General features: G+C 34.9%; 1 pseudogene; it reads right to left on the bottom strand.

Moving 5' to 3' along the window:
• Window positions 1-560: 560 nt before the first annotated feature.
• LOC145625230 (nuclear pore complex protein NUP98A-like) lies at window positions 561-3,626 on the bottom strand (annotated as a pseudogene).
• Between the last annotated feature and the right edge of the window lie 7,833 nt (window positions 3,627-11,459).

Below are 11,459 nucleotides of genomic sequence, written 5' to 3'. Positions count from 1 at the left end.
GTCTTCACCCAGACGGTTAGGGGGTGGTAAAAACTCTTGAACCATCTTCAAGGTACTCTCCCCACAAACGGCGCCAAATGTTTTGGGTGTTTTTGTCCCTCGGGAGAGTTACGTCACGAAGTCTGATCTGACTGAGCTGTACCTGCAAAATAACGGAGACTCCGGGTGGTTGGAGCTCCGCCTCCGGCGGTCAAGTTAGTAACTTGAAACGGAATAAAGAGAATTGGAATTTAGGTAGGTATCTGCTTGGATTCCAAGCTCAGGTGTTTCTCTGATGTAAGATAATGTAAGAGTAATAAATGGTAAAACGTGTCCTCAAAATAAGGGACATCTCCCTATTTATACGGTCTTTGGGAATTGCGCCCCTGATTAGGTCACTGAATTGCGGCGTTCTCGGGATTTGAGCCTGAAGGCCGCCTTTTTCCCTTTATTTCTGGAGTGACACGTGTCAAACAGGGATTGGTCCACTTTGGACCAATCTGGGGCTGACATGTGTCACCCTCTGATTGGTCCACGTGGCAGGGTAAAATTACCCTAAACAATTACGAAAAATCTACTAACTAAAAATGCTGCACACTAAACCTCCATTCCCCTTTCACTAGATCATAGGAGAAAATTCGGCACCTTGTTTTTCAGCTGCCTGCTTCAACTTCTCAATGTATTTCTCAACCATTTTCTCACTAGTATGCTGTTTTCCAATCTTGTCAACATATTTAACATTCAATAGAGTAACTTCAGCTGCCTTGTTAAGGCCTTGTCCAACTGAAGGCTTCTCACTCTCATCATCATACACTATCACCTCTCGATAATTGAAGTAAACTAAGGAGTCAAGACTGAGTCCACGTACACTTGTTTCCCTATAAAACTTCACCCAACCAAAGCCATCTCGGCCCACTACAAAGTCCTTTACATGGGAGCAAAATCCTGGATTAGATCTTTCAATTGATGCTAACTTCTCAATTTTGGGCTCTATGTAGTAGTCAGAGCGTTGTAGCTTTGGAAGCAAGAGCTCCAACTCTTTTGCACTGTCATTGGTTTTAGCAAAATCATCTTTATGAGAGATGGGTTCAGAACTGCTGATTTGGGCTTTCTTAGCATTGTCTGTACCTGACACATCAGAAGAAATGAAACTAGGATCTCTACGTAAAATAATTCACAGCGCAAGTGACAATTATAGAGACATCAAAACTGTAGAAATCATAAATTGGCATAAATGATACTCCCTCCGTCCCCTTTTGATAGTCCCATATGGGCATTTTTCACGGGAATTAATAAACACAAAAGAATAGTAAAAGTACATTGAAAAAGTTAATTGACATTAGGTATGCAAAATAGTAGAGAGAGAAAGTAATAAAAGTACATGAGAAAACAAAATTTACATGGGAAAGTTAAATTTGCACAAATATTGTTGCAAATTGAAGGAAATTTTGGTAAAAAATTAATATTAATGGTTATTGGAAAAAGCAAATGGGGTGAACATTTTGGGACTAAAATTTTCCCATAAGGGACTATCAAAAGGGGACAGAGGGAGTACTATAGAATAATATATAAGGACACAAATTCATTCAAGTAGCTACACCCAGATGCTTAGTTTCTTATACAACACAAATATTAGAATAATAATTGGCAATCCCATCATATTATGAGGCATCAGGAGACATATATGGTGGCCAGAATGGCAGAATGTGATATGATCTGGAAATGGGAACATACTTTATTCAAGGCTAGAAAATGAAACCAAGTCTTAGCTTAGACCGTCTCATACTTTTTTTATTGTGATACATTAACAAACTCACCTCCTTAACAAGTAATGTCACTCTCCCCTAGAATTAGAATTGGCACCATCTCATGCACGAGTTTTTATAAATCCAAAACATGAACACAAAGACAAAAGCCAATCAAGTTTATGGAAGCCTTGTCCACGAGTCCTCCAAAATACTAAAATCATAGATATATTTCCCAACAGAACAAAATCAGGAACCTCAACTTATTTTAACAAAACTATGTGCTTTTTGAATATCTTCTTTGTGTTAATTTTACTCAAAATTTCCTCACCTTTGTAATAAGATTTCTTATCATAGGTAGTGTCTCATTTATCATTAATCCATTTTATACTTTGTTGCCTGTATAATAGAAATGTATGATGCATCAAAACCTATAAAATATGTATATGCACACATAATCTGCAGATCACAACCTGGCATATAAGTCTTTAAAGGATTTTAGAACAAGATAGAAAAAAATTAGGAAAAGCTCCTAAAACAATCGGACCAATTTATCAGAGCTTGACTAAAAACACACAAAATGAATGACATACCATCCTCATACTCCACAGTAGCTGCATGATTGAGTGCAGATGCCTCTTTTTTGGAAGCATTGTCAAAGGTTGGCTCGGTGGATGCAGCAATCACTGATCTAGGATTCTCCCTTGGAATTATATAATTATATCCCTTGCTTATATGTAGACCTTCTGCAGCCTGATCAAAGAAGGGAACCTATATTGGACAATGAGTGGAAACAAAGACTTCAACAAAGTAAGGGAAAAGAAAAAGTACAGATACAACAAATTCACTGAATTTCAACATAAATAATACCCTCCTCACCTTTGTACCATCACTGCTAGGATGATATTTCCTGACACTCACTGTCAACGGCTTAAGTGAATGGTGCCTTGATGTAAAATAAGATGGAACTCTGGTTTTTGCAGGTTTACTAGACACCTATTTTGCACAATAACATAGCCCGTGAGATTTTTAAAAGAAAATAATGCTAAATAAAAAAAAATATTTATTTTCAATGTATCATGGAAAGCGTGTGGAAATAATCACGGGCATGTTAGAGATTCCATGTTGAATAAATGAAGAATGGGTAGAGTGATCCATCATTGGCTGGAATGTTGTAGTCTCAGATCCAACAGGATCTTTCACAGCTATAATGCTTTCCGTGACCTTGTTTGTTGCTGTGAACCTATAAAGAAATAAGATGATTGCCTCAATATTTTGTGGTTAGTCAACTAATTGATTTTTTTAAAAAAATTTATACATCAAAATGCATGAAATAAAAGTATGATACTACTGAACAAATTTTTACAACAATAAAAATGAAGATAAAAACATCAGCTTACTGTTAAGGAGGATCGGGCTGAGGCGAGCCAACATCGAGTGAAACACCTCCATTATTCCCTAATGGTTACAAGAAAATAGCAAAGAAAGTTAAAATGCTGTGCTAAAAATAGCATTTACTAATATATGATAGATGTTGCACGCAGAAACCGTTAGTATATTTTCATAATGATCATATGAACTTTTTAAAAATACTTGATGAGACAAGAGGTGTTGTCCAGGGAGATGATGCTTGCTGATGAGGGAAGACAAAAGGAGGTTAGTAGAGTAAATTAAGCAAGAAAATATTACCAAAAAAAGAAAAGAATTAAAATATCCAAGAGACAGCAATGAGCATAAAACTATAACATAATCCAAACAAGAAAATCATGTATTGCAATTTCAACCAGATCAGATGCAAATTACTTGATGAGCAACACACAGAAAGAAGTGATAGGAAGTTCAGAAAAATACTGCGCATTACTTACAATTGTATGGATCACTGAATTTCCATTGTTTGGCCATGGTTTTGTCAATCTAATAGCAGAACTACTTGCTACTTGGTCACATCAATTTCTAGTAGATGGTAAGTGGATTGACAGGTGTTTAGGTGTTATTCTTAAGTAATCAGGCCAAAGTCTTAAATCTTGAGTTGATAGGATCACCGGCAGTGACTTGGTCGCATCCAGATCCAGTAATAATGGGTGTTCTGGTGTTAAATGCAGATAGATTTGGTGATGGGATTTGGAAAGTAGGAGTATTCATATTTGTTGAGAACGCTGGAGCACTACAGGATGGATTAGGGATTCCTAAGAAACTTGTAACTGAAGGAAGAGGGATGCTCAAGTGCTGTGTGTGAATCCCTTGTGCCTGGTTACTGACTGAATTCTGCTGGACTGAAAAACATAAAAAAACAAAATTCAAAATTATTTGATAATAATATTATCAATAGACTTCTACAGACTACAACAGCAAGTGATGAAGGTATAAAGAAGAGAACAAAAGATAGAAAAACTTGTAACATATTAAGCATGCATACCTCCTGATTTTAGGCCATAGTTCTCCCATCTCAATTCTTCATGGCTTTTATCAGCGTAACAAGGCATGCCTGATATTGAAATTTATTTGCAATTTTTTGAATCATCCTTAATAATGGTTTGCTTATATGATTTACTTCTGCATCCTGTATATTTGCCACAAAAAAAAAAAATTGCATTAACTTTACATCACAAAGAAAAAGCTCATAAAATTTACCTGAACAAAGATGTGGCGGACTGGCGGGAAATCAGCAGTATTTGAAGAATGTATACAAAAATAATAATTCTGCATTTGGACAGCTTGTGATTTTGTTTAAATTAGATTATTACTACCCTCAACAGAGCTTTGGGTTGGGCATACTCAAAATAAAGTCCCTAAGGCAGCAGGACCAAGAAATGATATACTATTTCTTATTCATAGTATCCACTATTGCTTTTTACTTTTGGGTGGCAGATACATTAAGAATTAGTACAACGTTTGGCGAAGCCTTCCTGTTGTTTAGAATATGATGATTGCAAAGTAGAATTGTTATCACTACAATCCGTTAGTAATCAGACATTACCTCCAAAGTTTCCAGCATACATAGTTCAAGCGTGAGAGAAATTTATTGCCTCACCCCGTTAGTACAAAAGTGTTGGAGGATATATTAAATTAATCCATAGGTGTATATTATTTTAAAATAATCACACAGATTTTTAGCATATCAACTATTAATCAGGATTTCATGATTCATTGCAAATAATTATGCCCAAAACATACAAACTCTAATGACTCTGTATCACAAGTCTATGTAGGATCAACAAACCCAACCACAAGTTTCTCACTGAAAATCCAAATTTCCATAGTCTCAGTCACACTTGAGACTTGACATTGATAAGAACTAAAGAATGTTAAGATGGTCAAAAGACAATCAACAAAAACCCTCACAACAGTCACAAGTCAAACATTTTATCCAGAAATTATTCAGTTCTTCAAATTAGTAATTCCAAGTGATGGTCATAACTAATATTCTATATTCACGTAACTGAACTTAAATGGAGCCCAAAGAACCAAAAAAAGGTGCAGGTGTTCCAACAATTTAAAGATAATGTATTCATAGTGTGAAATAAAAGCAGATAACAAAGATAATAAATTAATCATAAAATTCACTATTTCACCTGCTGGTAATGATGGGGTAGCCACAAAACTGGAAGTTGAAAATGGGTTGGCAGGCATTATTCCAAGTGCATTTGATGTTTGCCCAAAATTTGACCCTGTGACATGTGAAGCTGGTGCATTTCTCAATGGCATAAACGCAGCTGCATTGCTACTATTATTACTGGTAAATCCAACTATTGCAGGTGGTCCACAAGCTCTCGCTGATGTATCTCCAATTCCTAGATCATAAAATGAAATATTTCGAAGAAGATATTGTTTACATCATCAGTAAGATGTTTGACATGGAAGCTAAGGAAATGGAAACCCCCTCCAAATGTAATCTATTAGAGGGTAGGGTAGTAGAACGACTTAGTGGGTCACATAGAGCAAGAGAAAGTATAAAACACATAAAGCTCCAAAGTCTTGATTAAATAATTGAAGTTCATATAGCCTCGTGTCAGCAAACTCTATGTAATAGAATGATTTCCTAAGTTTAGGAAGCCAAAGGAATGAATCTCCTCAACAGGTGAATACTAATTTTAGACCCTGTCATCTTTGAATGCTCCGCAAGCTCACAAGAAAGAAAGTACTAATTGAATAAGGGCTAAGTGCTCAATAGGAAAAAGTAAGATATAAGAGGATAATTTATTTAAAGCAATACACATCCTGTCTGTTACTCGTTGTGAAACGATGAATTGACATACATGGGATTAAAGGAAAAGTTATCGGAATCGGAATTTTACTTTGAATTGGTGAGTAGGGTATAATCGAATCGTAGAATCGTACAATTCTACCAAATTGTAAAATTGGGCTTCAAAATGTAACAAATGACTCATACATAATTTTATAGCAATGAGAATGATAATAATATGTATTGTAAATAACATAATATCGACAGTACAAACATAAAATAGTTTTTGAAGTAATTTCGCACGCGCATAACTCAAACAATACACTATAAATTATAAAGTCGGATTATTGGTACATATTCATAACCATGAGAGTACACGACAATTGTTATTAAATTATGAAAAAAATAACGTTGTTGACTCGCAAAATTGTTTCCCTTAGACCCATGGAATAAAAAATTCCAATAATAATAGAAAACAAAGTGTCAAGTTAGTTCATTTAACAAGATAGCTAAAGAACGACAACTACAACAGACTCATGTTATAAAAGTGTTTTTTATATGCCCAAAGTTGAGTGCATAAGAATCATGAATACATTTTTATGCCCACAAAATTTAAATGGTTGGATAGATCTTAAAAGTTATTTAAATTGATGTTTCATAAGCTTTATTATGAGTTAGATTGAATAATATATATGTCATTAACTAAAGTTAGGTTCGACTATGACACCCTTACACTCTTTAGTCTAAAACATAAAATATGTAAATGATATGGGTACGAAACTAATTCTATTCGAAAGTAGACTTTAAGAGCTTTCCAATGATATGTTATAAGCCTAATTCCGACTTCGAAATAAAAAATTATGGGTTTCGAAAAACAGGTTTTTTGCAGGAGTGGAAACGGTAGAATCGTTATAGAATCGTAGAATCGTACGATTCTACGATCCGAATCGCGATTTTAATAACACTGATTAAAGGTCAATGTTTTTCACCGGCCATGAATTAATAAAGATTGTGGCATACTCCTATTCCTTAATGATTATTCCTATCACATCATTGACAATCACTCAGTATACATTGCTACTGTTTCATTGCCCATAAAAGCATACCCTCAAGAATGATGCTTAAGAACTTTTATTGGAGATCTAAGAGTAATGGGTTTAGGAAACTGATTAATATCGAGAGGAAACTACTATATAATGTGGATGTAATATTAAAAGAAAAAAAGAAAACACAGTTAGGCAATGAAACTATATGCACCATCATCAATGAATCAACATAAAACAAGAAGCAGCAACATTCAAATGTACAGTATCAATAATGAAAAGGAAATGCAGATATTTACCACATAAAGGATGCAAAAATTAAGCAAGTACCACAAAAAACTACAACTTCTTTGATTGATATTGGCGAATAGCAGGATTTGAACCTGCATCTTCTCCTGGGTAGGAGAAGACTTACCATTTTTATTATATTCGCAAATGTACAGTATCAATGTTGAAAAGTAAAGGAAGATATTCACCAATCACCACACAAAGGATGCAGAAAATATGCGAGATTAAGTACCAGCATAATGTTACAAGTTTATGTAATTTTGGACAAATAGTGAGGACTGGTCCTACAGCCCCTCCTCGAGGGAAGAGTATCCTAAACTATAAGAGATACTGTGGCTGCTATATGTGCCAAATAGAACATATGACCATCAAATAATCATGACTAAAGAAAGTACCAATATTCAAAATCAAAGCAACCAAATCATAAACATATTAGTTAGCTTCAACTTGTTTCCCCTTCCCCGATTCTTCTTTAGATTAGGCTATTACACTAATTACAGCATAACCTATGACAAAGAGCATTGATTCAATAACTAGTACCAAATAAGTATCACTCTCTTCCATATTTACCTTCACCTATCATAAAATCTATCCAATTCAACTATTCAGAAAGCTATTATATAGGCCAATCTAGAGGCTTGATACATGAGTACATGATACACCACCTCCCCTACGAAAAAAGAAAGAAGAGAAGAAAAACAAATGAAAGTAGAACTGATTCATGTATTGAAGGTGGCAGGAGAAGTCACAAATGAAAGTAGAAAGCAGTTGGTTGTCGTCCAATTGCTGGCACATAGAAGCAAACAGAGAAATCAGCACAAACTGACCAGAGAGCCATGGATTTGACTTCCACTTAAATCATATAAATTCTAGAATTGCCAAGCTATGGAAATAATCATATAAATTATCAAGGGGATATTCAGAAGAAAACAAAATGATCCTAAAAATACATTCTGAAAAACCTGACATGAATCATTCATCACTTACTCAAGGATGGAGAAGAAGCCGACGACACTACAAATACACCAGTTGATTTTCCACGAATAAATGATCCCTGATTAATGAAACTTGGGGAAGCAGTACTTCCGGTTATACTAGGAGCAAACATATGATTCGAATTGCTACCCTTTCCAAACAAACTTGACATTCCCAAAGAAGACAATGTTGATCCTAATACATTGGTTGTACTACCCCCAAAAATTAACCCTTGGGACGGTAAACTTGTAGTCCCTGTTGTATTTGGAGCGAACACATTACTCAAATTGCTACCATTTCCAAACAAACTTGATGTCCCCAAGGAAGAAGATGCTTCTCTAAATACATTGGTTGTAGTACCCCTATAAGCTGACCATTGGGTAGATACATTAGGGAAATTTGTCGTCCCCATTGCATTAGAATCAAACGAATTACTCGAATTGCTACCACTCCCAAACACACTTGATGTCCCCAAGAAGATTCTTCTCCAAATGCATTGGTGGCATTATAGCCAAAACTAGACCCTTGGGTAGATACATTAGGGAAATTTGTAGTACCCATTGCATTAGAAGCAAACAGATTATTCAAATTGCTACCACTCCCAAACACACTTGACGTCTCAAAAGGATATAATGAGGCACCAAATACATTGGTGGCATTACCACCAAAACCTTGGGAAGCAAACAAATTACTCAAATTGCTAACATGTCTAAACTCACGTGGCGTCTCCAAGGAAGCTGAAACTTGCCCGAACACTGTAAAATGGAGAATAAAAAAGCTCAAAGCCATTCAAAGTACTATATCCACAACAACACCTTAAGTATGTTAAGCATGCATGATTATACTACGTACATTTTTATATTTAATAGGTATACAGAGACCAAATCTGCAGGTACTTAAATATCCTAAATTTTTTCTATAGTCAATAAGAAATCAGGAAAAACTTCAATCAAGCATTTTTTTTTTTTTGGGAGAATGGCAAAATTTCAAGTTTTTCTATCAAATCAACCCTTTTCCACTATTTTTGCTACAAATTTGATCATCAATTGAAACCCTAAAAGAAGAAATTCAACAATTACCATCAAAAATTTGCAAATAAGTAAAATAAATATACAGAAAACCCTAAATATCAACAATTCAAATCCTAGATTAATGAAATTGAGCAATTATGAACAGAAACTTGTAAAATTTCAAAAAATAAATACTCCGAGTTAATTTTAAAAATTAAAAGACGTCGGAATTTACCTCCAGCCATCAATCCGGATCACTAGAAGCTTCAATAAATCACAATAACGCAACAAATTTGAAATTTGAAAAAAAAATAGTAACATTAAAGCAAATTAATTAAAGGAGAAAATATAAAAGAATCCATATATATATAGTGAAGAACTTAGCTTGAAAATGGAGCAGGAAATAATATAAATTGCCCAGAATTTTTGCTCGGCGTCAGAAGAACGCATAAGATCTTCAACTCCCGCGTTTTTTTTTTTTTTAAATCTGCAAAATCATACTTAGAGTCTCACACGATACATGTAGTTTGTATAATGTACTCCAATTAGTATTACATGCACCATGGTGCACATAGAATTATATATACCATGGTCCAACAGAAAGAAGTCTGCACCCAACAGAAAGAAGCCCAACCATTTTTTTTTTCACCATGGAATTTGGATATTCTTTTTTTTTTCTACCTCTAAATTTTTTGAAAATCTAAGTTAAAACTTTTAACATCCATTTATTTATTTTGTTATTATATATCCAGTTTGTTCATATACGTTGCCTTTTTTTTGACAAGAAATAGGATTTCATTGATAAAATAGAGCCATTTCTAATCAAACTGCAACTGCCCATTTCTAATCTTCCATAAGAGAAGAAAAGAAATCATATTCCAAACTCCCACAAACGGAGAGAACAAATCCAAAAATTGGGAACAAAACTCTCATAAAGAGAGAGAAAGGAGGATTATTAACAACTAAGCAATTAAAAACTAAGGAAACAAAGGAATTGGGGCTTACCATCATCAAAGAGATGATGGCAGCCCCTTGCGGCTAGAGAGAAGATGAGGGGTTTTAGGGTTTTTTCTTTTAGAGAGAAGATGAGTTTCATATACGTTGCTTGCCTTTTATGTCCATATATATGTGTTGTATGAAGTAATAATTTGTGTATAACTTTTATCAAATATTTTGGTATGCAATAATAATTTATTTGGATGTTGTGTATTTCCTTCTTTTGTTGTTTAATACTTCTTATTTAATTATAGACCAACTACTGAACACCTTCAAGAAACTTCTGAACATCCACCAGAAACTTCTGATAAGACATCAGAAGCAATACAAAAGCCCTATAAACTTCTGATAAGCCCCTAGAATTTTCTGATAAGCCACCAAAAAACATAGAATCAATCTAAAAAACCTCTAACCCCTAAAAAAACTTCTGAACCACAATTACTAACCACTGAACACCCTTCAAAACATTTTAACCACCTTCAAAAACCTCCGAACCTCCTACAAAAACTTTTGAACCCTAATTACAAACCACTGAACACCCTTCAAAAACATTTTAACCACCTTCAAAAACCTCTGAACCCCAACCACAAACCACTGAACACCCTACCAAAACCCCTGAACCCCCTACAAAAACTTTTTAACCCCAACCACAAACCACTAAACACCCTAAAAATACTTCTGAACCCCAACCATGAACCACTGAACACCCTACAAAAACCTTTAAACCCCCTACAAAAACTTCTGAACCCCAACCACAAATCACAAACCACTAAACACCCTACAAAAACCTCTGAACCCCCTAAAAAAACTTCTGAACCCCATCCATAAACTATTGAACACCTTACAAAAACCTGTGAGCCCCATACAAAAACTTCTGAACCCCAATCACAAACCACTGAACACCCTACAAAAATCTTATCCTCTACAAAAATTTTTGAACCCCAACTACAAACCACTAAACACCCTAAAAAACTTCTGAACCCCAACCACAAACCACTAAACACCCTAAAAAACTTCTGAACCCCAACCACAAACCACGAAACACCCTACAAAAAATTCTGAACCCCAAACACAAACCACTGAACAACCTGCAAAAACCTCTGAACCCCCTACATAACTTCTAAAGCCCAACCACAAACCATTGAACACCCTTTAAAAAATTTTGAACCCTTACAAAAACCTATTAACCCAATCATAAACCATTTAACACCCTACAAAAATCTTTGAGCCCCCTACAAAA

Source organism: Chenopodium album, chromosome 3, assembly GCF_948465745.1.
Source record: "Chenopodium album chromosome 3, dcCheAlbu1.1, whole genome shotgun sequence".
Taxonomy (NCBI): domain Eukaryota; kingdom Viridiplantae; phylum Streptophyta; class Magnoliopsida; order Caryophyllales; family Amaranthaceae; genus Chenopodium; species Chenopodium album.
This window is presented reverse-complemented; position numbering and strand designations above follow the sequence as displayed.